At 36.0% G+C, this 26817-nt stretch overlaps 2 long non-coding RNA genes across 2 annotated transcripts in view; one reads left to right on the forward strand and one right to left on the reverse strand.

Annotated features, from left to right (window-relative positions):
• Positions 1–26817, reverse strand: part of LOC138185911 (uncharacterized) — a 354662-nt gene that overhangs the window by 100125 nt on the left and 227720 nt on the right. The gene's annotated exons all lie outside the window — the stretch shown is intronic.
• Positions 8099–26817, forward strand: part of LOC138185909 (uncharacterized) — a 346632-nt gene continuing 327913 nt past the window's right edge. Inside the window, exon 1 of the long non-coding RNA XR_011174743.1 lies at positions 8099–8189. This is a non-coding gene — a long non-coding RNA (uncharacterized LOC138185909). The remainder of the gene's footprint in view (positions 8190–26817) is intronic.

Consider the following 26817-nt stretch of genomic DNA (forward strand, 5'->3'; position numbering starts at 1 on the left):
ATAAAAACGTACAACTCTTCGGAACAAATGTCGAATGAAATATACAGCGTATTTTTCGATATAATCGATTCGTCGTTTGATAGTTTACTGTACATTCTAAAAGAATAACGACATCTATAAAATCTTCACAATTTCAAAACTCCCGCCAAAAAGGAGATCTTCAGAAATCCGATATCTAAAAGCAACGTACAAATGAACGAACCAAGCTACTATCGAACCAAAATGAATATCTTTATTCCCCACGGGCATCTCTAGCAAACATAGTCTCGTTATGCAAAACGTAATCCGGCAAGACTTTAGAAAATTCCTGGTCCTTCGAAACGTGCACGCTGGCAAAACTTTGGCACAGCGTTTGATTCTAAGCGGAATCTCTCGTCGCGAGGAGGAGACTTGCCTTGCGGCGTTCAGTAAACGTAATATCGGTAAGAGATCGGTCGCGATCCGCGCACGCTCGGTCGTTCGCGGCGATACGCTCGCGAGGAGAAGTTTCCGTCGCGCGGAATAAGCCACTTTGTCGACGTCGACGTGGCTCGTGCGCGGTTTAATAAAGATGAGCTTATGAAAATTTATGACGCGCCGTCCTATTGGCCCGGCAATTTGAACGTGATGATTTGTTTTATTCATGAGCGATCGTTTCAGATTGTTCTACCCACTTCTTCGTTCACCGTATGCCTGCTACTGATTAAATAAGAAACGCGAGGAACAGTTCGGGAACATGGATGGAGACGTATCAGCATGAAGGAATTAAATTATAGCGGTGTGCGATGACGTCGTCAAGTTTCAGCCTGATGGTTATACCAACAGTGGATGGCGAAAGTATTTGAACATGTATTGTAGAGAACTTTAATGTCCATATTTTACGGGTTATGTAAAACATTTTGAAATTTCGTTGACACTGTGTTGAGATACGTGTGTTATTATTATATTGGTCAAATTTTAAACCAACAAGAAAATATACAGGGTGGTTGGTAACCACAGGGTGGTGGTACAAGCGGAAAGGGGATGATTCTACGCGAAGAAAGAAGTCGAAAATGTAGAATAAAAATTTTTCGTTTGAGGCTTTGTTTTCGAGAAAATCGACTTTGAATTTTCGCTCGGTACGCGTGCACTTTATACGTCTCGTTATAACGGATCTCACTGTAGATCGTTGTCTCGATGGAAAAATTAAAAAAAAAAATTAAAAAAAAATTTTTATTCTATATTTTCGACTTCTTTTTTCGCGTAGAATCACCCCCTTTCCGCTTGTACCACCAGTTACCAACCACCCTGTATTTATATATTAGGAGGTACTTATTGCAAACTTACAGGATGTCGATAGATTCTGGCACGAAAACAACTAAAAAAAAAGTCCATATAAATATATGCCATATTTGATCTTGTCTTCGAGTTATAGCAAGTTTTATTGGAATAATTTGCTCGTTGATGGCGTCGAAATACTGCGCAAGAGAATTGTACAGGAACAAGGATGGAACAGGATAGTCAGTGGTAAAATGTCCCCAGATATGGTTTGTTTAGGAAGAAACTCGCTATAACTAGAAAACAAGGTCAGATAAGACGTGTATGTTTGTGTGAACTATTTTTATTGTCTCTATATGCAGAATCCAACAATTCGACGAATGTGTCCCCGATCCTACGGGACATCCTGTGTAGTCCCATAGAATATCGAAGATTATTAATAGAATAGTCAATTGACTGTTTAAACACTTTTGTAATTTTCTATGCAAAATTTACGTTTAAACTAAATATGTTGTAACTCCTGACTTCTGAGTAAGTTTAAAAAAAAATTACAAATAGAGTTTCCAATAGAATGTTTAAAGTAGAAAATCATTACTAATTTGATCACTTAACGGTAGACAGATTTTTCCTTTCGTAATATAACTAATAGTCTTTGGAGTATGAGAATCTGTAATAAAATATCGTTTACGTAGATTGTTTAACAATTAACAAAACACTTTTTTCTAAAGAAAACACTTTTTCAATTGTAACATCCTTCTCATTAAACGGTATGATTTTACTGCATGATACCTTATGAATACCTTATGATACCTTATGAAAGTTAGAAAAATGTACCGTTTATTCTATGTTATTCGACTGAAAGTGAAATTCATCCCAAGTTTTGAAGTAAATAATTTTAAACAGGAAAATTGTAAACTAGTAGAAACAGTATTCAGTATTTTATTTATTTTTGAATAAAACGAGATCAACGGTTGTACCGTTCCGATCATCATGATCCATGGTGTACACTCCAAAATTGTGAAATATCGTGAAATTGAGAATATATATTAAAGAGAAGTTAATTTAATATTCTATTAAAATGGAATACAAAATATTTCAAATGAAAAATATGACAAATTTAATAAATATATATATACATAGAGAAAATATATATATATGTCGGAGATGAAAGGACATCGGAGTCCTCCCTTTGGAACCCCGGGAAAATCCCTTAACACCGTAGTCTAGATTCTATCATAGGCGTAATTAAACAATTGTCGTCTTTCGATCCGATTGTATTTGTTCAAGATTTGTGATAATGAGCTTGGGCTCGAGGCGATAGCCAGTCGCCGAACGTAGCCGCGGTCAAGGGATGAACGTTTTGCCTAACAAAGGTATGAAGTAATTCTATAGCTCTCCTTAAAAGAAATATCTCTGGCGACACATGACAGTAAACATTCCAACGGTCTCTGTCCCGTGGCCACACGCAGTTCCTATTCTTCGAGAAAGATGATTGCCAGATGTCGATGTCTCTCCACAGTACGTGACCAGCTAGCCCGAGGGCCGTTATAAACACTAATATCTAGTTACCTAAAGTCCTTCGAACAGATAAACAGTCTTTGTCCCAACTACGGGAAGATAGGGGAGATCTATTTCTTTCAACGAACGGCGTCTCCCACTAGCAACTTTCCCTCGAGGGCGGCTAGCATCCTTTTCTAACCACCGATATGGAGATTGACCAATTAGCAGCAACGCCAATTTCCCTCACCTTCTAAACGAAGGCTATCCTCGACGAATCCAAGAATCTCGTGTCCTTAGACACACCCCATCATAGTTTTCCTCTGCAGCATAATCGCGAAGGAAAGTCATTCTCTGGTGAGGTCGTATTAGCGAGTTACGTAACGTCTGTACGCTCGGTGGATATTCCACGTTTTAACAAAGAGTCCGACTTAGATTTTGTGAGCATGTTCATCCACCATCCCGTCGACCGCGGATTCGTTATTGAGCCTAGGATCATTGTCATTAGTTTCTCGAGTATCTAATTACCACGGTTCCTTGTCCAATCCTATAATAATCGTATCTGCACTAGTCAATGTCTTCTCTATTGCTTATCGACAATGCGTAAACCAAACGACGATTCGTTTCACGCCCCTAATCCTAATTGCAATGTAAACCCGACATCAGAAGTGGGATCAGTGCCGGTTATAACAGTGCAAGAGCTTACGACCATCGTGCGCGAGTTAATTCTGTTGCTAGTGCAAAAATCGAGTGTGGAACCTAACAATTTTTCGCCGCCGCGTTTTAACCCTGAAACCGCGGGCTTCGACTCCGCTGCATGATGCGCAGCTGTTAATTTGATTATGGAGGAAAATCCTTACAATGCAGTGCCCTGAATATAATTTCAATAACGAACGTCGAATCGACTTCTACGTAGTGGAAGCACCAACTGGTGGATCAAGTCATCCGGGTGAGTCGTTTCCATTTTACCCCGATTTTGGAGCCGAATGCTCACTAATTAAAGAATCCGTAGTCTTGAGATTTTCTGGCAAAAGAACGATTGATACAGTAGTAATGCGAGGAATAAGAAATATTTGTACTAAACGCACATCTCAAATCTTGTCCGTTGCAGGTGTTAGTGGTTAGAGATAGATTTTTCATGTCCTCGCTTATAGTTATTTAAAAATATGATATCGCGATTGCTCGTTAAATTTCAAGCCAAGGTTTTGACGCAATATTACACAAACTAGTCTCGCTATGTGTAAAACAAAAATAATTAATGCCTGTAATAAAACCGCTGAAAACGAGATCGATGTTAATGAAGTTGACAATGAGGTACATGGTAGCGATAAAATTCGATTAATCTTTCTTTTCGAAAATTCAAAGATTCATTCGTTACGGGTTTCCTACGTACTCGCGTAAATACAGGCCAGTTAGAAATACAATTAATTGATCCTAACATCACCGTACAAAAAAAAAAAAAAAAAAAAAAAGTCCTTATAGATTCCGCGAGGAAGAGCGCAGAATAGTACGTGAGAGAATAAGCGAATTAATTGGAGCCAAATATCATAAGGCCTAGTAATTCACCGTTCGCGAGGCCTATGTTACACGTGAAGACGAACGATGGTTCAGATAGATGATTAGTAGATTTTCAAGAACTAAATAAAAATACGGTCGCGGATCGGTATCCTTTACCCCTTATTGCAGATCAAGTCACGAGATTGCAAATGCGAGATATTTTACTAGTCTGACATGGCCAGCGGATTTCGCCAAATCCCTATTCATCCTAATTCTAGAAAATATACAGCAATGGACGATTTGGACAATAAGTTGTTGTTTTCTTCAAATTCTTTTGTGCCTTTGTTCTGTCCACACGACGTCCTTTTATTTTCATAATCGTTTTTCCGAACGGCGATATTGCGCTGACTCCGTTGAAACAAGGATTTTTGCATTTTTAGACAACCCTAATAATTTTGCAACTAATACTTTTCTAAATATTCTAATTTCTTCCTTGCTGCAATTTTAAAACCATCAAAGCGTTTACCACAGAAGTACCCAGAAGTAGTCGTACCAAGTTTTCGGTACCATTTGATCCCTTTTCTAAGAAGGCATAAGAAACCATTTGGTCGAAATAATTTATACTACACTTTTCTTCATTGTATTCGACAACAGCTGTTGGTTTTCATGTTGCGAGCGAACGAAATGAGATCGTGCTTGAGATTCCTTTGGAAACACGTATGGCACCCAACGTGCCATTCGTACATTGTTGTTTATTTGGATGATGTTCTAATTGTTGCCTACTCCATAGATCGAGTTCTAAAAGACCATACACCGTATTAAATACCCTCGTAAATGCCAGATTTTCATCTAATTCTTCTAAATGCTCTTTCCTAAACATATCGGTACTCTATTTGGAACATGTAATTCATAACGGAGAAGTCCGCCCCAATCCGGGTGGAATGCAAACCTTGAGTTCTTTACCTGAACCAACGACCGTCACACAGCATAGACAGTTCATAGGTTTAGTTTCTTACTTCCGAAAATTCGTCTCTAAATCTTCACAGGTAATGAAACCTCTATGCACACTTACTTTCGGTAACAAAAACATAACTTGGACAGATAAACACGAAAAGAGGAGGCAAAAGGCAACTTCCATCCGGACTGATGCTTTGGCGTTAACGATATTTGACCCTGATTATCCGATAGGATTACATACTGACGTTAGTTTGGATGTATATGGGGTTACTTTAACGCATAAGGTTGAAGCTAAAAACAGGGTAGTGAAATATTACAGAAAAGGAACTAACCTTGCGGAATCTAGGTATCATTCATATGGACTAGAGACGTTAGCAGTCGTTATACGCTGTTAAACATTTTCGCCACTATTTACATGATCGAGAATTTCTTGTCGTTACTGATTGTAATTCCTTAAAGTCATCTCTAGAAATGGTGTGAAATTAAATGACAGTGTTTACAGGTGGTGGGCTTGCTTACAAACTTTTACTTTTGACATTATGTATCAAGAAGGTAAACGAGAGGCTCACGTAGATTTCTTCTCGCGGAACCCCGTAGACTTAGATCACCGTACGATCAACAAAGTCGTAGAGAAGGAAATCAATCCGACCGAAATCTCCGAAGATTGGCTATTAGCGGGACAACGTTACGACTCCCAAATTTCTGAGATCGTCAATAAATTGCAAAACGAGGAGCTCACGGAAAATATAGCGAATATGTATGAATTACGGTCCGGTAATTCCTTCATCGTAAGATACAGAGAAAAGGCAGACCTCTCCGCTTGCCCATTGTCCCAAGAGGTTTTAGGTGGTCCGTTATTAACCATGTGCACCAGTCCATTATGCACTTAGGTTGGGATAAAACGCTTGAGAAACTGTGCGAGTATTACTGGTTCGAAGGAATGACGAAAATATGTTCGTAAATTCGTAGAGAACCGTCATGCTTGTCAAGTTTCGAAGGCAAGTTCAGGTAAAATACAAGCTGAATTACGTCCTATACCTAAGACCAGCATACCCTGGCATACAGTTCACGTGGACATAGCGGGCAAACTAAGCGGTGAAAGTGATTCGAAAGAATATGTCATTGTTTTGGTCGACGTTTTACTAAATTCGTATATCTGCATCATACTCGTAAAATAGATTCCCTTAGTATCGTTAAAACACTTAAGTATGCTATATTTTTATTCGGGAGTCCTCGCTGGATAATAGCAGACCGAGGAAGATGTTTTACAGGCAAAGAATTTCAAGACTTTGTAGAGATAAACATATTAAACTCCACTTAATGGCAACCGGTGCTAGCAGAGCCAACGGACAGGTAAAGCGTATTATGGGTACGCTAGAAAAAAATACGTTCACAACAATAGAAACGACCGGGCGGTCCTGGCAAGACGCGATCGGGGAAACACAACTAGCTTTAAATTCTACCCCCAACCGCGTGACTAAGTCGAGCCCATTGGAACTACTAATCGGTAAAACAGCGAGACCCTACGGCTTGTCCGTACCCGACAACATCGAAGAAAGAGAATTAGACATCTCCCATGTAAGACAACAGGCGATAAAGAATATAGAAGCAAGTGCCAAATACGATAAGGATAGGTTCGACAAAAACAAAGCTCAAGTAGTTAGGTTTAACCTTGGTGATTTTGTATTACGCAAAAACGAGGAAAGAAACCAAACGAAGCTAGATCCGAAATTCAGGGGTCCATTCAGGATAGCAGAGATTTTGGAAGGAGATAGGTACACCTTAGAAACTTTAGACGGTAAAAGATCATGTAAGGACAGACATGACAGACTGAGAAAAACGCCAGACAGCAGCGTTCCTGCTGAGTTAGACGTCTACGATGATGACAACGACGGTGATAATAACGATGCAAGTTCACGGACCTCAGAGGATCATTAATACCACGTTGCGGCTGTGCATCCAGTGTGGTGCTCTGCGCCTTCGTAATATGTCCAGTGGGACATTCTGCGCCTTTGTAATACGTCCAGTGGGACATTCTGCGCCTTTGTAATACGTCCAGTGGGACATTCTGCGCCTTTGTAATACGTCCAGTGGGACATTCTGCGCCTTTGTAATACGTCCAGTGGGACATTCTGCGCCTTCGTAATACGTCCAGTGGGACACTCTGCGCCTTCGTAATACGTCCAGTGGGACACTCTGCGCCTTCGTAATACGCCCAACGTAGTAACACGATCCAACAATCTGAGATTCACCCGTGTACGAAATCGAAAATGATCTGTCGTGTCGTTATGGTCTGACTGATAACTCACGGAATGCAACTAGCACTTTGGATACAAATTATAACGCCACTAATTTTAGTTCTTTTTCATTTCCCTGCTTGTCAAACCGCTGAACAGAATCTCGTTATCGAAATGGACCCTCGACTTATTTGGAACATTTAATTGAATGGTAAATAATATCAGTTACGTCGAGTCTAATGTAAAAAAAAAAAAAAAAAAAAAAAAAAAAGAAAAAAAAAAAAAAAAAAAAAATTTTTTGCAATATTTTAGTTACACACGAGGACGTGTGATAGTCAGGATGGCCGTGTCGGAGATGAAAGGACATCGGAGTCCTCCCTTTGGAACCCCGGGAAAATCCCTTAACACCGTAGTCTAGATTCTATCATAGGCGTAATTAAACAATTGTCGTCTTTCGATCCGATTGTATTTGTTCAAGATTTGTGATAATGAGCTTGGGCTCGAGGCGATAGCCAGTCGCCGAACGTAGCCGCGGTCAAGGGATGAACGTTTTGCCTAACAAAGGTATGAAGTAATTCTATAGCTCTCCTTAAAAGAAATATCTCTGGCGACACATGACAGTAAACATTCCAACGGTCTCTGTCCCGTGGCCACACGCAGTTCCTATTCTTCGAGAAAGATGATTGCCAGATGTCGATGTCTCTCCACAGTACGTGACCAGCTAGCCCGAGGGCCGTTATAAACACTAATATCTAGTTACCTAAAGTCCTTCGAACAGATAAACAGTCTTTGTCCCAACTACGGGAAGATAGGGGAGATCTATTTCTTTCAACGAACGGCGTCTCCCACTAGCAACTTTCCCTCGAGGGCGGCTAGCATCCTTTTCTAACCACCGATATGGAGATTGACCAATTAGCAGCAACGCCAATTTCCCTCACCTTCTAAACGAAGGCTATCCTCGACGAATCCAAGAATCTCGTGTCCTTAGACACACCCCATCATAGTTTTCCTCTGCAGCATAATCGCGAAGGAAAGTCATTCTCTGGTGAGGTCGTATTAGCGAGTTACGTAACGTCTGTACGCTCGGTGGATATTCCACGTTTTAACAAAGAGTCCGACTTAGATTTTGTGAGCATGTTCATCCACCATCCCGTCGACCGCGGATTCGTTATTGAGCCTAGGATCATTGTCATTAGTTTCTCGAGTATCTAATTACCACGGTTCCTTGTCCAATCCTATAATAATCGTATCTGCACTAGTCAATGTCTTCTCTATTGCTTATCGACAATGCGTAAACCAAACGACGATTCGTTTCACGCCCCTAATCCTAATTGCAATGTAAACCCGACATATATATATATATATATATATATATATATATATATATATATATATATATGAGATAAAATGATATATATGAGATATAACTATGGGATAAAACTATGAGAAATATTTTCCATGAAATTTATTTTTTTTCTCTCGTAATTTCTCTCATCTTTCTTCTTTTTCTTTTAATTTATGTTTATTGAAAACAGCCAATTTTCAAGAGATAATATTAGTAATAAGTACCTGCTTAAATAATTTTAAATTTCTTCTCGGTCGTCCTTCTAAAAAATTCCGGATTTCCTGAAGTGTCTTTACTAGCATGAAGTAAAATTAATTAGCGCAAACGTATCCAAAAGCGTCGTTTATATTATTAAATATCAGGTGATCCTGTATTCCTCGATTTTCACGTTATTTAATTACGAAAGAAACAATAATTCACGTATGATATGATATGATATGAATATGATAATTCACGTACGAATCGACATTGTCAATTAATACACTCTCATGAACTTATACTTACAAAACGTTGCTACTTGATTAAACAAAATTTAATTACGATTAGGAAGTAAATAAACGTATTTCTTATATATTTTATTAACAAAAGTCATAAAAATACTCGTAAAAATTCAACTAAGTTCGAATCGAAATCGATTTATAGAATATACGTATTTTAATAAATGTATCAAACAACGGTGTACGATAAATATCGGTACGCCAAAGATAGAATTACACGAACAACAATCCTAAAAATTTCAATTACAACATCGTGTAATTATATAGTATATATAGTTATTAATTTATGATGGAATTTCTGTTTCTTTTTTAAATAATAAAAAGTAAAAATTATGGAACTGCAAAGAAAGAAGCATCATCGAACATTTTTTTTTGCTACTGCGCCACATTGGAAGATACAAGACGCAACATAAAAACATTCAACGATATACAACCAGTTCTAGCAATAGAACACAAAGTAAAAAGGACTCTTAGTTTCTTAAAAGGAATAGGATTTCGCACCGCCTATACAAGTATGCAAAACTGTACAAGTTCGCTAACTAATCATTTACTCATTATAGCAGTCGCTAAGGTAATTGTGCCAAATTAAGCATGTAAATACTTACTAAATTTGGATATCTATATATTTATATGTCGGGAATGAAAGGACATCGGAGCCTTCCCCTTGGAACCCCGGGAAAATCCCTTAACACCGTAATCTAGATTCTATCATAGGCGTAATTAAACAATTGTCGTCTTTCGATCCGATTGTATTTGTTCAAGATTTGTGATAATGAGCTTGGGCTCGAGGCGATAGCCAGTCGCCGAACGTAGCCGCGGTCACGGGATGAACGCTTTGCCTAACAAAGGTATGAAGTAATTCTATAGCTCTCCTTAAAAGAAATATCTCTGGCGACACGCGACAGTAAACATTCCAACGGTCTCTGTCCCGTGGCTCGCCACACGCAGTCCCTATTCTTCGAGTAAGATGATTGCCAGATGTCGATGTGTCTCCACAGTACGTGATCAGCTAGCCCGAGGGCCGTTATAAACACTAAGATCTAGTTACCTAAAGTCCTTCAAACAGATAAACAGTCTTTGTCCCAACTACGGGAAGATAGGGGAGATCTATTTCTTTCAACGAACGGCGTCTCCCACTAGCAACTTTCCCTGGAGGGCGGCTAGCATCTTTTCTAACCACCGATATGGAGATTGACCAATTAGCAGCAACGTTAATTTCCCTTACTTTTTGAACGAAGACTATCCTCGACGAATCCGATGATCTCGTGTCCTTAGACACACCCCATCATAGTTTTCCTCTGCAGCATCATCGCGACGAAAAGTCATTCTCTCGCGAGATCGTATTAGCGACTTACTTAGCGTCTGTACGCTCGGTGGATATTCCCCGTTTAACACAGAGTCCGACTTAGATTTTGTGGGCACGTTCATTCATCACCCCGTCGACCGCGGATTCGTTATTGAACCTAGGATCATTATCATTAGTTTCTCGAGTGTCTAATTACCACGGTTACTTGTTCAATTCTATAATAATCGTATCTGCACTAGTCAATGTCTTCTCTATTGCTTATCGACAATGCGTAAACCAAACGACGATTCGTTTTACGCCCCTAATCCTAATTCCAATGTAAACCCGACATATAGAATACATGTAATTGTACTCAGTAATACCTTACCAGAGGATGTGACGATAAACAATTAATAAAAAAAAGGAAAGAAGATAATTTAAATATACGTAGATGAATTTAAAGGTATAAAATTAGGAAACCGCGAGTGTTAGTAATTTCTGTACGAAACAAAATTTTATGATTTTCACCATTCTGCAGCAGTCGTTTATTCTGGAGTACATATTATGTACTAATCATTGCTTTTGTCAAATACAATTTCATTTTGCAAAATTATAGTGTCTTTTTCTATAAATTTCTTATTTCCCTATTCATTACAAGCGTCAGAATTGGAGATTTCTAGCAGAAATGAAAAATGTATTTCATTCATTTTATCACTTAGGGAGAGAGAGCAAGAGAGAGAGAGAGAGAGAGAGAGAAAGAGAGAGAGAGACGGAGAGAGACGACGGGGGGCACACTATAAAGAAAAGCAAATAGTTGAAATTAACAACAGTGACAAACGAAAGAAGATAGTACGATATCTTGTCTGTAACAATGGAAACGGAAAATGAGCTCGCGAGGTATCTGGTAGAAGGACGAGAAGAGGTCAATCATTGATTGGTGTTCCAATTTAGCACAGAGTGCGGAGCGCGCGTTCGAAATTAAAATAATACGGAATTTGTCGATGTCGTCAAGCCCGTTCGCCTCTTGAAATATTAAACCGATCCGCGTTTCTAACGGTGTCCCATCAATCCTCGGATCACCCATCGTCATCCGGGAATCGCATTAAATCGACGCTCGACAACATTTTTCGGAGAAATTAATAAGCACCCTCTGACAAATTTATAACGGCGATTAATCGTGACGTCGATTGCCATTATGCTGCACCCCTCTTTTTCTTCTGCGTCTTCGGTTCTCGTTCCGAGAATTAGTCTAACGCCAGTTATTACTTTGTTAGAATTAATAGTTTCGCGAAATATTTGAACTATCTGAATTGAATAAATGAAATGACTGAAGATGTTCTTGAAAAGAAGCGAAATTTCATTGATTGCATTCTGAGCTTTTCTAAATTGCGAATATTTATGAGATTTGTCTTATATTATTTCTTAAGAACCTCGTTTGTAGGTATTAAGACATTTATGGAAAGATGGGATAAACCTGAGAAATTGGAAAATTATCGAAGTGTTGGAGATTTGAAATCATAATTGACTTAATTAATTTAATTGATTCGATTAATTTAATTGATTTAATTTAAATTTAATTTGAAATCGTGTTATAAGGAGTCCATATATTTGATATTACCATAATAATCTCGTCAATTTGAGAGAATAAAACTAATCTTTTTCTTCTCTATATTCGTTGCGTTTTTCGGTCACTAATTTAATCAATTTTGATATTCACGTTATTATTATACTTGTATTATTCAATTTCCTATATAAATTGAATGAGTTAAAAATTGAGTGTAAATAATAAATGGAACGAAAATTCAATGTACACGTTAGATAATGATCTCCTGTTTAATATAAGCAACACGTTTTGCTCGTTTATTTATGTAAATAAATTTAAATCACCGTTGGTTATGAAGTTCTTAAATTCAACCATGGGACGAGAATTGAGAGATTACAAATTATCCAGCCAGCTCCCGGAACCATCCGGCCTAACCTTCGAAAATTTATCGACGTCTTTCGGCTCGTGAATTTCGCCGGCTGCTACGAAAATCGAACACGTAATTTATGCGGCACCGGACCGGCGACGATCATTTTCCACAGGCCTGAAACTTTAATGGAACCTTCTGGGTAACCGTTCTCTGTGACCTCGTCTCGATGCTGATCGCGATCATCTACCTCTCCGGATTAGTTATACTACCAATTTGTTAGTAATGTATAATATTTCGAGATAATATTTAAATCGTTTTCGTATCTATGATATTTAATAAAGTAATGTTTCTTTTCTTCAGATGTTTCATTAACTTTATCTATCCACTTCATTTTATTATTTAAATCTGTACAACTAGAATGTTGTTTGCTTATGGGAGAAAAAAATTGTAGTTGTGGTCGCACTTCCTTATATCAATTTCGAAGTTCCAAATTAGTAATTGTTATAGAGAAATCATCTGTCGCTAAGATAATTTATTTAAAGGTGTTTTAATAAAATGTTATTAATGTTTTATTAAATTTTTTATTATTAACATGTATATATCCATATAATATTGTATTGCAACTATTGTGACTTGTTCATCAAAATATAAATAAAAATTCATATCTCTTCGTGAAGAATGCAACCTAAACACAGATTCGTTTCAGCCTCTAGACATTATCCCGAATGCTTCACTTTGAATATTTCATATATTTTTGCATACTATGTATATTCTGTGCACATTTAAATTTCCCATCTATATACAATGTATTCCCAGGGTAAAATATATCGCCAAAATCCTGCAAACTTTTCCACAAGTGCGACACAACCAGTAACCCAAAATGTGCTACAAACAACCCCTTAAGCACATTCATATCCGGTATAAACAAAGAAACCCAGCCAGCGACACGAAACTCCCACCATCCTCAAACCGCCAGTCTCTCATTTAGCCACCTAGTTTTTTCTCCTTACAAACCCCTGCAAACGTAATAGCATGACTTCTATTTGTCGTGCGAATGTCCTCAGACAAACGCGTCTCTCAAGATATTTTTCCGCTGACAAAGAGAAAAAAAGCCACTCTAACGTATCTCAATGCGAACGTGCGGAGTACATATGTACCCGAGGAAAGCACGAGAGGAAAATAAACGAAAGAAGGGAGAGGTAGAAGAGAAACTCATAAATTCGCTGACTGAAGACACCGGTACGGTGAAGCAGCCTGTAGCTCGAGAGGGACCGCTAGAATGTGGCTGCAAAGGTGCAAGTATCCGGCAAGGGCACATACATCTGTGGTAATTAGTCTTGTTGAGTCGACGGCACGCTTCGCTCGACGCAACCACGTACCAGCCTACTTATAGCTCCTGAAACCGTGTGTCCGATTTAATAAAGCTACGATTTTGCCGGCGCGACGACAAGGCGGCAACCGAGAGAAGGTTTAAGAACGCGGCGACAAAAGGCCGTCCGACGAAACTTTCGCGTCGGAACTTTCCCCATTCGACGAGTTACAATCGGCGACTACCACTGTGAAACTCTCTGTACAGTACACTCTGCGAACGTGGCTTGTATCGAACGTTAGTGAGCACGCGTAATAATTTGCGCCACCAAGACTCTAGACCTCGGGGTGGAACTATACAGGACAGAATTGCGATTGTAGATATTTGAGACTGTTGTATTCGATTCTTGTTGCAGTGCCAGTTTTGTTAAATGGAATATTATTAGTTTTCTTGGCTTATTGTTGGCGAGCGAGCACGGTAAAAGCTAACCGTGTAATAATTTGCGTTCTCGAGACACCAGATCGGACCTTGAGGTGGATTATAAGGGAGAAGTACAGAGGAGAGAAATGTGCTTGTGGGATATTTGAGCTTGTCATATTCGATTCTTGTTGCATTGTGAAGTTTGTTGAATTATAGAAGCCTCTTGTCTTGTTCTTTGAGAGTGAAGAGAGTGATTGCAGCGTGTTTAGGATTGTAGTCGATTGTTGTAAAATTGTGAAGGGAAATGAATGCGTAGAATGAAACTGTGGATGCTTCTTGACTTGTCCTCACTTGTTCGCTTGTTGACATTTCAGATTATTGTAGGAGTATGCGGTTTGTAGGATGGAATTACAAAAATTTCTTATTCAGTTTTTTCTGTGAACAGTGTAATTGTAGATACGTGAGGTTATTGCGAGGTATCGATTGTAATAATATTTTGAGGTATGTAGAATGCAATTGTACGAGTTTCTTAACTTGTTTTTGCTTGAGAGAAGGGTTTGCTTACGCATACTTCAATTTGTTGTATTCGATTCTTGTTGGGTCGTTCCTATTTTTCTTTTTTCTTTTAGGTTGAATATTATCAACATATGTGAAGTCGTCGACCTCGAATGTTTTAATTCTTGAGAAAGCTCGCGTTGCACGCTGGGAACGAAGAGCAGAGAACGAAACAGCATGGCGAAATGTAAAGGGTTGAACGCACGATAACATTAGATGCGGACGATAATTAGGGTTTTTGCGGCTCTTTCCTACCTTTGACATCTGCCATGAGATGCGACTACTTTTTAACCAACTTCTACTCTCGAGCTTTTTCCTCGCGAGTTAGGGAATGGAAATTCCGGATGATGTGGATATTGCTGTACGCATGAGGCACAGGAACTTTTTCCAAAAATGTAACCTAGAAAATTAAATGCTGAAAATGGGAATATGTGAGTTTACATGAAGGGTGGAAGTAGAGAGTTGTTTGGACCTCTTAGGGATTGTACTATACTGATGGATAAATATGCGAAAAAGTAGGAAAAATATGAGTACGTACAACAACATATTTAGTTTATAATTATTACTCAAAATTAACATTTGAAAGCCATTCTATACTTATAGTGCTTCGAATCGAATTTTCATTCCATAAGGAACGCAGTTTTTCTGAGGGTTGTTATTATCACAGCTTCAAAAAATTGGTATAGAAAACACGATAGAAAAACACAATGAATTATGACAAATACGAGAAAATTCATTACTAATCTACTGCCAAAATTTAATTGTTTATTTTCACGTAGGAATACAGAAATCCACGACCGCATTACTTTCGGAATGAATCAACCTAAAAAATGTTTTTAAAACCTTATTCCATATATCATATATTTACAAGAAAATAATAGAAAATCTTATACCATTAGTCGAATTTACCAGTAATTGTAATATTCATCTATAAACTCAGTGAATTATTATAATAGAAAAATGGATGAAATTGGTGTTTGAGTGTTGAATACAAGCAACATTTTTATGCTTTTTAGCTCGTATTACTCACAAATGAGGAATTTTTTATTTTCGAACACCTCTTAAATATCTTTAAAATTTTGCATGAAGCTATGAAACAATGTAAATATCCTGTATCTTATTAAATTACTTGTTTCTTATTTAGAAAATAGAAAATATTTGAGATCCAATAAAATACGAAGGTCGATGTTCAGCTTGTATTAGAGAAGGAAAATGGGATCCAAAATTTCTTTCTATTTCGAACGATTCCAATTTTATTTCACTGAGTGCAGGGCAAAGCTGCTAAGACACTTATGAGAACTAGATAAGTCAAGCTTATTTCTTCTCTAGTTTCATTTATTGTTATTGAAAGAGATAATACGATCTATAATATACGTTTCCACAGATGATGTACGAAGCTGTAAAAGTATACTGTCAATTCTATTTTAAAGATCAACGGTATAACTGGGGGCTATAATTCAGTATCGTGTTTTCTTCGTGTTAACAGATAAATTCCATCGTCTTATTTTCCTTTTTGTTCTGTACAATCTTATCTTTCTTTTCCTATCCACTTCTATTTTGTTTATCTCTTTATATCGTCGATTTGTTCTATTTTTTCCAATTCCTGTGTCTAATTTCAAGCACTACAGTGATTAGACATATCACTAATAAATTTTGCAGATGGAAAATGGTGTTTAAAAACAGAACTATATTAAAGTTATTACTAAAGACCATTAATAGAAAGATACTAGATATGTATGATATATTCAGAACATTATTTTAAACATTATTTTAAAAAATATATCGTTGTTAAAGTTTTTAATAAACAATTTAAATTTTATGATTGAGGCATACTGATTCATTATTTCTTATTATCAATTTGTCATGGAATGCGATAGAAACAACGCGCTGGAATTGCGAATCAATCAAAGTACATCGTAAAATTCTTAAAAAATTCGAGAATTTGTAATTTTCATTTTCTTTCTTCGCTATTAAACAAATTGATCGGAAAAGAACAAGATCACAACAAAATGGATGAATAAGAATATAAAGTAAAAGCAGAGAGTAGAAAATGAATAATCCACAGTCAGTACCCGTGACCAAGAAATCTAAAGTCAATCCTCTATCGCCCGATACTTTACTAAATTAGTAATTTGTAATCAGACCTGGTCCCGAATTTGTTAAGCAGTACTCTCAACGAAGCTATCCTTTCTTATCAAATGATTGTACGTTGGTGGAAAACGTAGAACGTAGATGCAGCCGTCGAACAAAAGAGCTTTTTTCCTCCATTTCGTTCGGTCTCTCATTGAAATTCCACTGTGTGCGGATCGTACGCGAATCGCAAAATCGTTCGAAACGCTCGATATCGTAGGATATCGGTTTCTAGGAGGTTCTTACGGGTGGTACACAGAATTCTATTGTATTTCTATATTTCCGAACACGAGCGAAATTCTCCTAAAAATTGTTTCGTGCATGCTGAAAATATTACATATACCTGCGCAGAGCAGGTTGTAAAAAGGGAAGCAAGTCATGCAAGGTGTTTCAAAGAGGGATTCGATGATTTGAGATCGTATAGAAATGTGGAGAATAAAGAAACAGTGTGTTTTGTCGAAATAAAACTTTATTGAATTTAATAGACGAATTTGAAGTTGAGGTATAGCGATATAGTTGTTACTATATCACTGGATGAATAGCCTTCGGTTATGCTATTGATCTTTAAAGTGACATTGACGCTATACTTTTATAACTACAATGAAAAATATGAATACATGTCAAATTGAAAAAAAAGAAGTATAACCAAGGGGATGAAATCTTAATAAATGAATTTGATGTTGAGGTATAGCGATGATAAGTTCTCCTCGTTACTGTAAATCAGTTACGCGTAGAAAATACAAATGGATAAGGAATTTTGAAGAAATAGAACCACGAAGGGAATACAAATTTAACAAATAAGTATAATATTCGAAGATAGTAATGTTAAGCTCTTGAAGACTTTTGTTTGTGTTATCACAGATTAGCTAAACGTTGATGAAATAAACGAACATCGAATTTTAAAGCAGGAGAATGAAGAAAGGATATATTTTTTAAATATCGTATGAAGTTTAATACGTAAATGTAATATTAAAAGATGATAACGATAAGCTGCTTGCAGTTTTCCTTTGCGGAAAGACTTATGTAAATCCTATTATCACAAATCCTATTATAAATCAGTTAAGCATTGAAGTAATAAATGAATGTCGAATTTTAAAAAACAATAATAAAGGGGACAAAGAGGAAACAATACATTTTTAATATAAAGTCGTATAAATAAATTTTATATTCAGGAATATTAATAAAATGACAATTAAATGCAAATAAACTAAATATATTTCAAATTTCAAGGTAGGAAAATCAAAAGGAGAATAGAAAAAGGACAAGTTAAAGATTGTATTGAATTTAACGGACAAATTTGATATTCAGAGAGAATAATGTTAAGCTGCTTGAACTCTTCGAGTGTTATTATAAATCAGTTGGTAAAACAATAAATGAATGTCAAGTGAGTCATGTTTTATCCGAAACTATGTTATGTGAGACTAGCTTATATTAAGTTTATATACGAATGTAATAAAAACCGTACAACCGAACTACTACATCATACGAGAATCATAACATTTGATCGTGTCAGGTATCATATTATTCAAGAATTGTCTTCAGACTACATGCTGTAGTATATTTTACTTTGGTCTGGATTATAGTAAATTGTTAAAACAATATTTTCGTTTCATGTGAAAAAGATCATAATACGTGTTTGATGTTTGTCGAAACGATTTGAAAATCTTTTTGGGATATGATTTTTTAAACAATCTTAGAAATGAATAAGTAATGTTGCGTTTAATAGACACGGTTCTTCCCTACAAACAAGATTAATTTCTACGATTAGATCTGCTGGTTGCAAAGGCAATGAAAGAAGGTAAGTCAAATCATAGATAAATTTTCGGAATATTCGTTCGAAGCTGGAACGAACGAAATAGGAGGTTTCAAGGCACGATTTATATTTTCTAATCTGCCATGCCGGAACCTTACAACTATCTCGTTCGCGTGAATTACAACGCACGATAGTATTTTATGTCGGGAGCCAGGTCGCGTGACCGGAATCGGGGATTACTCGGGATTAAGCGGTGTTCCAGGCACTCGATGATTGTTTGCACTGCATCCCCTGCAAGCTTCCAGCTTCCGGGATTGTTTATTTCTCCCCCCTAATCGATCGTTCCCGGTCCGGGTTGGTATCGATGGATTTTCTACTTCTAAAATCCCGAAAAAGTACATTTTTTGATTCTTCTGGAAAAAATGTTTTGATAACATTGGTTTGTGTAACTTGGATAAATAAATTATTTATTTTGTGTGTTTATTTGTTAGTTTTAGATGTTATTATAGTTGTTACTAGATAGTTAGGAGACAGCTGTTATTTTTTGTTACATTTAGATAACTATAAAGCAGTTAAGCATGCGTTTAGATTATATGTATTTAGATAGCTATTGTTAGATAGGCTGTGGATACTTATAAATTTATGAGGAATTTAAAAATTTATAGAAAATTGTGCACGTAATACGGAAAAGTATATAAAATATTGAAAGTACTCACTGTAATATTTACAAAACGAAACAAACCCTTATTTGTCTATCACGACGAATACCATATACTTTGGATATTTAAAATTTTCTATTTATTACTAATATTAAAATGCATAGTTATCTGGAGTCTAATGATTATCAATATAATCTGCAAGAAACTCTTGGAAGTTTGAAAAGATGTAAAATGTAAGGAAGTCCGAAAACGAATCGACAAAGATTGTACGTGAGCTTAGTAGAGATTTCCTCAAGGCTATGAATAGTGTCTGGTGTCGAAGTTTCTGCTCATACGATAGATAGTGAAATTGTGCAGGCTAAGTTTGGAATTAGAGAAGTTTTCAGTTAACCATGTAGTAGATAGAACAAAAGAGTATAGTAAGGAAGAGAAAGGAGGGAGCGTCGGTAGAGAATACTTTAAGATAAGAATTTTGATTGTTAATTTTTCAATATATAGAAAACATCCCAGACTTTTTCTGTTAAACAACATGTTTCCCATATAAGCATCAATATCTACTAAAAAATTGTTTAATAATAAGAATACCAATTTTCTTTCGATATCACTTGCTCACCATTTATACCAGCTAATAACATCTTATCGAATAAATCCACGGTCTCCCATTGTCGCAATCTAACATGCACAATTTTTATTCCGATCAAACACAAAATATCTACTTATTTAAGAAGAATAGCAGTAATATATAATTATTATTCGCATCAAACTATTAACTAGTGAAAGTAATTAATAATTGGTAATTAAGTATTTTTAATTAAATACTAAAATAGTTAATTTTTTTTTAAGAAGAGAAAAATCTGCCTAATGAGAAAACTGGAAAGTTTCAAAACATTGTATTTCGTAGAATTTTAGCTAATATCATTTAACTGTATAACTGTTCATTCGTTCTACTGTTTCCTTTTATTTATATCGCTTTGGGAATATAAATTGAAAAATCGATCTATCGCTGGAGACTTTTGCATATATACATATTACATACCTGTCTCTACGTGAGTGCGTGTTTTAAGCCCAATTCGAGGGGCTGACGTCCGCGGCGACTAACGCTCGTGATCTTCGACGTGCATTTCACGCGAGAAGGGGATGTATTTTTTGTGGCGTTGCGCCGATGCAATGGGAGATTTCTTCGTGCTGACACACTTTGTAGGAATTTTTTTGTCAGATTTTCCTTTTAGTGCCGAAAGATAAGTGCAGTAGACTATGGGGATAAATGTAAGGTAAATTGCAGTCGAGTGTGTGAGTTGAAAGTTTAAGTGTATGCATATAAAGCGTATAATGGCCTGAGGAAATTGTTTTTATAAGATGTTATATTCTCCTAGAGTTGTAATTTTCCAAGCATCAGGTATCAATTAAAACGTCGTAAAAAAATGAGAGAAATGTTATGTAAAAGATTTCGGTCAAATATATCTTTCCCTTAATTTCGATCGAACTACTTTAACAATTTTTTAAGTAAGGGCATGAATAAATATCTATGAGATAATAAGCGTAATTTGTTAGCTATATTATTTTATTATATCACGCGTTTCGTTATTCTTTCTATTTGAAATTTCTTCCATTCTCGCTTTTAGGATTATACAAAATGTATAATACCACGCTCGTTTTCATGCCAGTGAATATTTATTGTTAGCATTATCGATAAAGCATTTCTTGCCCTTAAAACATAACGATTATCCAAACTCGATCCAACTCTAATTCAACTCTAACGTTAGCAACAAAGTAACAATTGCATATATTGCCGTTAACTACTACCTTGCGATCTCCAAGTTATAGCACTACAATTTAAATCAATAATTATGATATATTTCAATCTAAAAGCATGCAACATTCCGGTTAATATTCTAATTATATTGATATCAAGGTAGGTGTGCAAAGTTCGCCATACTAACTTTTAAAATATTACATATTTTCTAAATAGTTTTTTGGTGAGTTTTCCAGATGTATTATATCTTATTCGATTATTATCCGAGTAATTCCCAAAAATATGTTTAAACTGCAGATGTTCATGGGATTTTATTCAAATCGCAATACATACTTCGTAATCTATATAAAAATGGTGGTTTAAGTCATCATTCTTTTGGTAGCAAACCCTTTGGTAGTTTAAAAACTACAGACCTTCAAACTGAACAATATTTTATCTATTTCCAAAAGAATTATCTTCAGAAAAGAATTTTTATCTCCGCAGCTATTAAACATACAGACTTTACTCTTTTTATTTTAATCGTGAAAGATTGTGCTTTTCAATTAATTTACTATTCAATTGGTAAACTAATTTTTAGTGGAAACATTGAAACATTCTTCGCTTTGTAAACTTGACATTTCCTTCGAACCTTGAAAAATTTGAGAAAATACTTTATCGCTTGCGTTATAAACAGCGTTAATGAGGGCACACAATTGCACGTTACAACTATGTATAGTAATCTCATTATTCCACCAAGAGAAAGAAGTCACGAATCGCACAAATAAACCAAAAATTCCTACACCGATTACTACAAAATAACAATCACGCCGTCATCTTGATGAAAGGCAATGATACGTCAAGTGAAACGATAAAGCTGACCGTGGCTATAAAATTCCCGAAGATTTCTACAATAAAATTTATACCTCAGTTCAAAACGACCGACCAAGCTGAGGGTAAATTCAAGGGGTGTGCCATAATCGTGGCTCCAGCGATCAAACGAATTAACCCAGCACAACTTCCTTCTACTGTTCACTTTATTTTCACGAGTCGATGCTTTTAAATTACAAGAATCGTCGGATTAAACGTTAATCCTTTACCGTATCCGCTTATCCCGAAAAGTATCTTCTAAAAATATCAATTTTATTTTATATTTCGTAATCTGTGCAGATGGACAAAGAAACAGTCGAAACATCTTAGGGCACAATTACCCTAACAATTTATTACGTAACAATTTATTGCGTAAGAAATTATTAGTTGAGAATTGTGGATCTTTGAAGCTGAAATAATGTTATAGGAACACTAAATTTACACTAACGATTCATATCAAAATAGTAATATATTTATTTCATGGACGATTCCTTATAAATATATTCATCGATACATACTTGCACGCGTCTCAGCACTTTCTTCCATACCCGACTCTTAACCGACTGAGTAGTTAACAGTCATCTGTTTTTTTGGGGACGCCGCGCAAACACATACCTCCACACACCGACACTCACATGCAAGCATCTCTACTACGCATTTGACCCAGTCCAGCACAGAAAATTACACATATCTCAATAATTACATTATAAATTATATAATTTTCATTCCAAGATACCTGGTAAATTACATAAAATTACGAATAAATTTGAACCAACCTAGACTTAACTTATTATTGGACTGCGGATTTTTATGCAAATTTATATTTTTGAGAATGTAGTTAAAAAAATTGAACCTCGGTGAAAAATTTGTTATACTTTGGACGTTTTACATATTCTTCATATTATGTGCGTTTTGTGTAATTATTTTCAAAATTTCCTATAAATAAATAAAAAATGCGGTTTACTCGTGATAAAATCTCCTTCTGCCGAGTTAACTCATTCGATTAACGCAAAGGGTTAAACCAAAAGCTCACAAGACGCACTTAATTAAACGACACCTTTTATAATCGAAATAAAATCGTCCCTCCATTCGGTATTATTCCACGCGTGATTTTTATTCTACACGAGCGTGATCGATCAAGCATGGCTTTTACAGGAGCATCGATAAGATCATTAAAGAAGAGAAGAGAAAAGTTCAGAGGAGAGGAGCCGGTCTGTAATTCAGAAGTGGGCCGAAATTATGTTGGGATCTCGACTAATTCAGAAATTGCCCTCCCCCGTGTAATTACAAACCGAGTGTCCACCAGGTATCCCGCTTTATTATCCTAATTTACGCGCGACGGCGCTCCTTATTGCGCAATTAGGCGAGCCGGCCCCGACCGATGCTCGTCGTTCGCGATACCGCGCTGAATTTATGGAGGGGACACGCCTGCGCGAACGATGATGGAACTGAATGGCGGTAATTGATATGGGGCGGTGAAGGGTGATTAAGATGGAAGTGTACGATATTGGTTCTCCGTCGTGTATCAATGCTAGTAAACGATTTTGACATGATTTATTCCATTTTGCTTGGTCTTTTGGTAATTTGGATCGTCTGCAATGCCTGTGTGATTTAAATGCCGTGCATAGTAGCACAGAAAAGAAAATTTTTAATTGTTAAATAATATTTATTTACGTATATGTAGATATTAGTAACTTTCGTATTAGATATTTTTCTCTATGTTTTTGACAGTTGCCTATTTTAGTGTACGTATATATACGGTATCTGATTTTGATCTGTTGTTTAGGTAAAAAGTGAATGGTTTCAATGGGATCATAATCTGGTGTAAGTAATTTTCCTATAGATGGTCTTTTAAAAAATTCTAAATCTTTTTTAAATTTCTAATACACTACTTGTTCTGTCTTGAAATTTTTCGTAAGGAGTTATTAACCTAGCAATGTCGAAAAAATTTTAGTTTAACAGCTTCTACTTTGTACAAGCAATCATATAAAAGACATGGGGAAAAGATACAAAACCGAGCCTACGTCTCATATTTCATACGACAGGTTTCACAAAACGATAGTTAAAAAACGATAGTTAAAAAGTATCTGCTAAGTTAATGACTTTTCAACATGAAAAGGTTAATAATTTTTTATAAAGAATATCAAAACGAATCGACTAGCGCATTAAAGATTATAATGTTTCTCTTTAAGAATATGTATGCCATCTTCATATGGACTGTACGTGTCTATCTACAGAAAAATTACACTAGATTATGCCCCCCTTAAAACCATTCAATTTTTATCTGAACATTTTCTGTATGTGGCAGATAGTTTACCAGCAATTCACATTTGCAGACGCCCTGTATTGTATTTATGCACTGCTCTTGTCAAATACAATTCTCTTGTCCGCTACTGCATACATGTCATATTTATCTTACGTTTTTTTTTTTTTAATTTTTTTATTTAGCAGTATATTCTATTAGATCTTATTTATATTTTAGATTTTGTTATTATTATTGCACATTAGTATCTTTTTATATCTTGGATCTTATACTTTACCGGACTGTAGATGTTTATATCTCAATGGGAAATTTAAATATATAGAAATTTATAAGATATACACAATTTATAATTTTATCCTTGGTGATCAAAACAAAAATATTTCAAGTTGACATCTTCGATGTATTTTATTTGTAGCTATTATGTTGTCATTATGTTTCATGTCTTATATCTTTTAGATTCGAGACGCTTGAAGACTCGTTTACCAAAATTATGTAATGACTAGATGAAACGCTAATGATAGCCGCTTTATTGCCGTCCCAACGGACCGCGACTAGAAGGGGGGACACCGCTAGGGGCAATGGTCCCCCCTAACGCCAAATTCAACAGTCAAGGAATTGTTAGGACTGGCTCGAACAAGAGGACGCGGGAAGGGAGTGCAACGGAAAGATAATTCATAAGAGGCTCCTGGAGCACTCCTGTCATCGTGGAGTTTTAGTTGGTAAGAGTCCGACACTACTCTGCTGTTACCGATTATTAGCAGCAGCGGAGTGTCCATGAGAATTTCTTCACGTGCAAAAAAAGAAAAAAAAAGGTGAAGCGCTAATGATACCGCATAATGAAAGCACGTAAACTCAAGTAAAAATTGTGCGGTAAGTTAACTACGGATAAAATTTAATTCTTCGTGTATTCCGCGCACATTAACTCAATTAAAAATCATCAAACTTGTGCCAAAAGGAATGATATATGACAAAATACATAATATAAATCGGAAATAAATTTCCATTCATATACTTTATCAAAAAGTTATTGAAATTAAAAATATTATAAAACTTGTACTTTTCGACATATCTTTTTTAAACATTCAAACTGGTGACGACTAAATCGTAAAACACGAACAAAAAACATCGAGATGAAGATACATAAGAATGCATAATGTAAGAAAAGGTTTATACAAGCTTTATTCATATGATTTATCAAAAAATTGATAAAAATTTTCTTTGAAAAGCTACAAACTAATTATTCTAAACACGATATATACGTTTATGTAATGTCAAAAAGTAACAAAACCTAATTCAAAAACTGATCAAAACAAAAGCAACGAAAAACGCAAAGTATCGATACAAGGATCGAATACCCAGCGGCTTATCCGGAAAAACACCATACATGAATATTTATCGCGTACCGATCGCTGCACCACAACCTCTTGTCAGTTTTACCTGTACGCACCAAGAGTTCACCATACATCGAAGTCTCCGGAAGTCGAGCATTCACCGATCAATGCGCTCGCGGATCGATTCATCCGGTCGGCTTAACGTGCTTGCTCAGTTTTCACGAGACTCGAAGCGCTGGTTCCTAGCGGGACTTCGCGTTAATCCTTCAGTCAACTTTATAATCTTAGAGAACGCGAAAACTCCCATTTCGCAGAGGAATAACCGCCGCTGACCACGCGAAGCCTCGTCGCTGCGCTGCTCTGACGTTTCCGCGACTTCTCTTTATAGAACCATGCCGACGAATTCTCCACCAGATTAACTTATCGTGGTTGAGTAACGTTACGGTGGTTTCTATTATGTGGTTTGTATATGTAGAGTAGCTGGGTGCAGAGTGTGTCAGGGCTAATTTTTCTCACGATTTTCTACGTGTTACATCCACAGTCGAGCTGGTGAAAATTTGCGAGAAAAAGTTTATTGCGACATCTACGTCGGTATTCTTAAAATTTACGAGTATTTAGGTTTTCTGCTGCTGTTTTCTTTGGATTGATTGTATGGTTTGTGGAAAAGAGAAAAAAATTTAGAAATGATATATACATATGTATATCGAATCAAGTAACCGCTTCGTTTTCTGCTTATGCATACACCATAGACGTATCGTTAAAATTGTTTGGAGATTATAAATATACACATGTCTAAATCTATTTAATGAAAAATCTATACAGAAACGCTTGATGTGCTCTTTCAAGAAAACGTGTTGAACTGATGTTGTTCGCGTAATTGTGTATGAGCACTTATCTAAATGGTAAATGGGTAAATTGGTAAATGTATAGTGAAAATGAAAGAGATGAATGGAATGCTGTAAGTATGCCTTTTTATGTGTATGATATAACGAATTCAAGTATGTGGTATAAAATAGGTGTCAAAATCTTACAAGATCACGAATGAAAGAAATAGTACCAGGATAAAGAAAAATTACAAGGATAATTTTCCGGTACTTTTTAATATTATATTCGCTAATATAACGGTTGGTTCGTAGTAACGCGAATCAAATGATTTATTCATAAAAAAAATGAAAATGGAGGAATGTTTTTAGATACATATCTTTCTTTCGACAAATTAATCAACAGCAACAACAGATTCAACCAAAAAATTACGAATTTATGAGATCACCAATAAATTGCATAAATTACAACTATAACTTATAATTCGAATACAAAAATCACTAATACCTTAA

Source organism: Bombus flavifrons, chromosome 13, assembly GCF_040668555.2.
Source record: "Bombus flavifrons isolate JBK064 chromosome 13, iyBomFlav1_principal, whole genome shotgun sequence".
Classification (NCBI taxonomy): Eukaryota; Metazoa; Arthropoda; class Insecta; order Hymenoptera; family Apidae; genus Bombus; species Bombus flavifrons.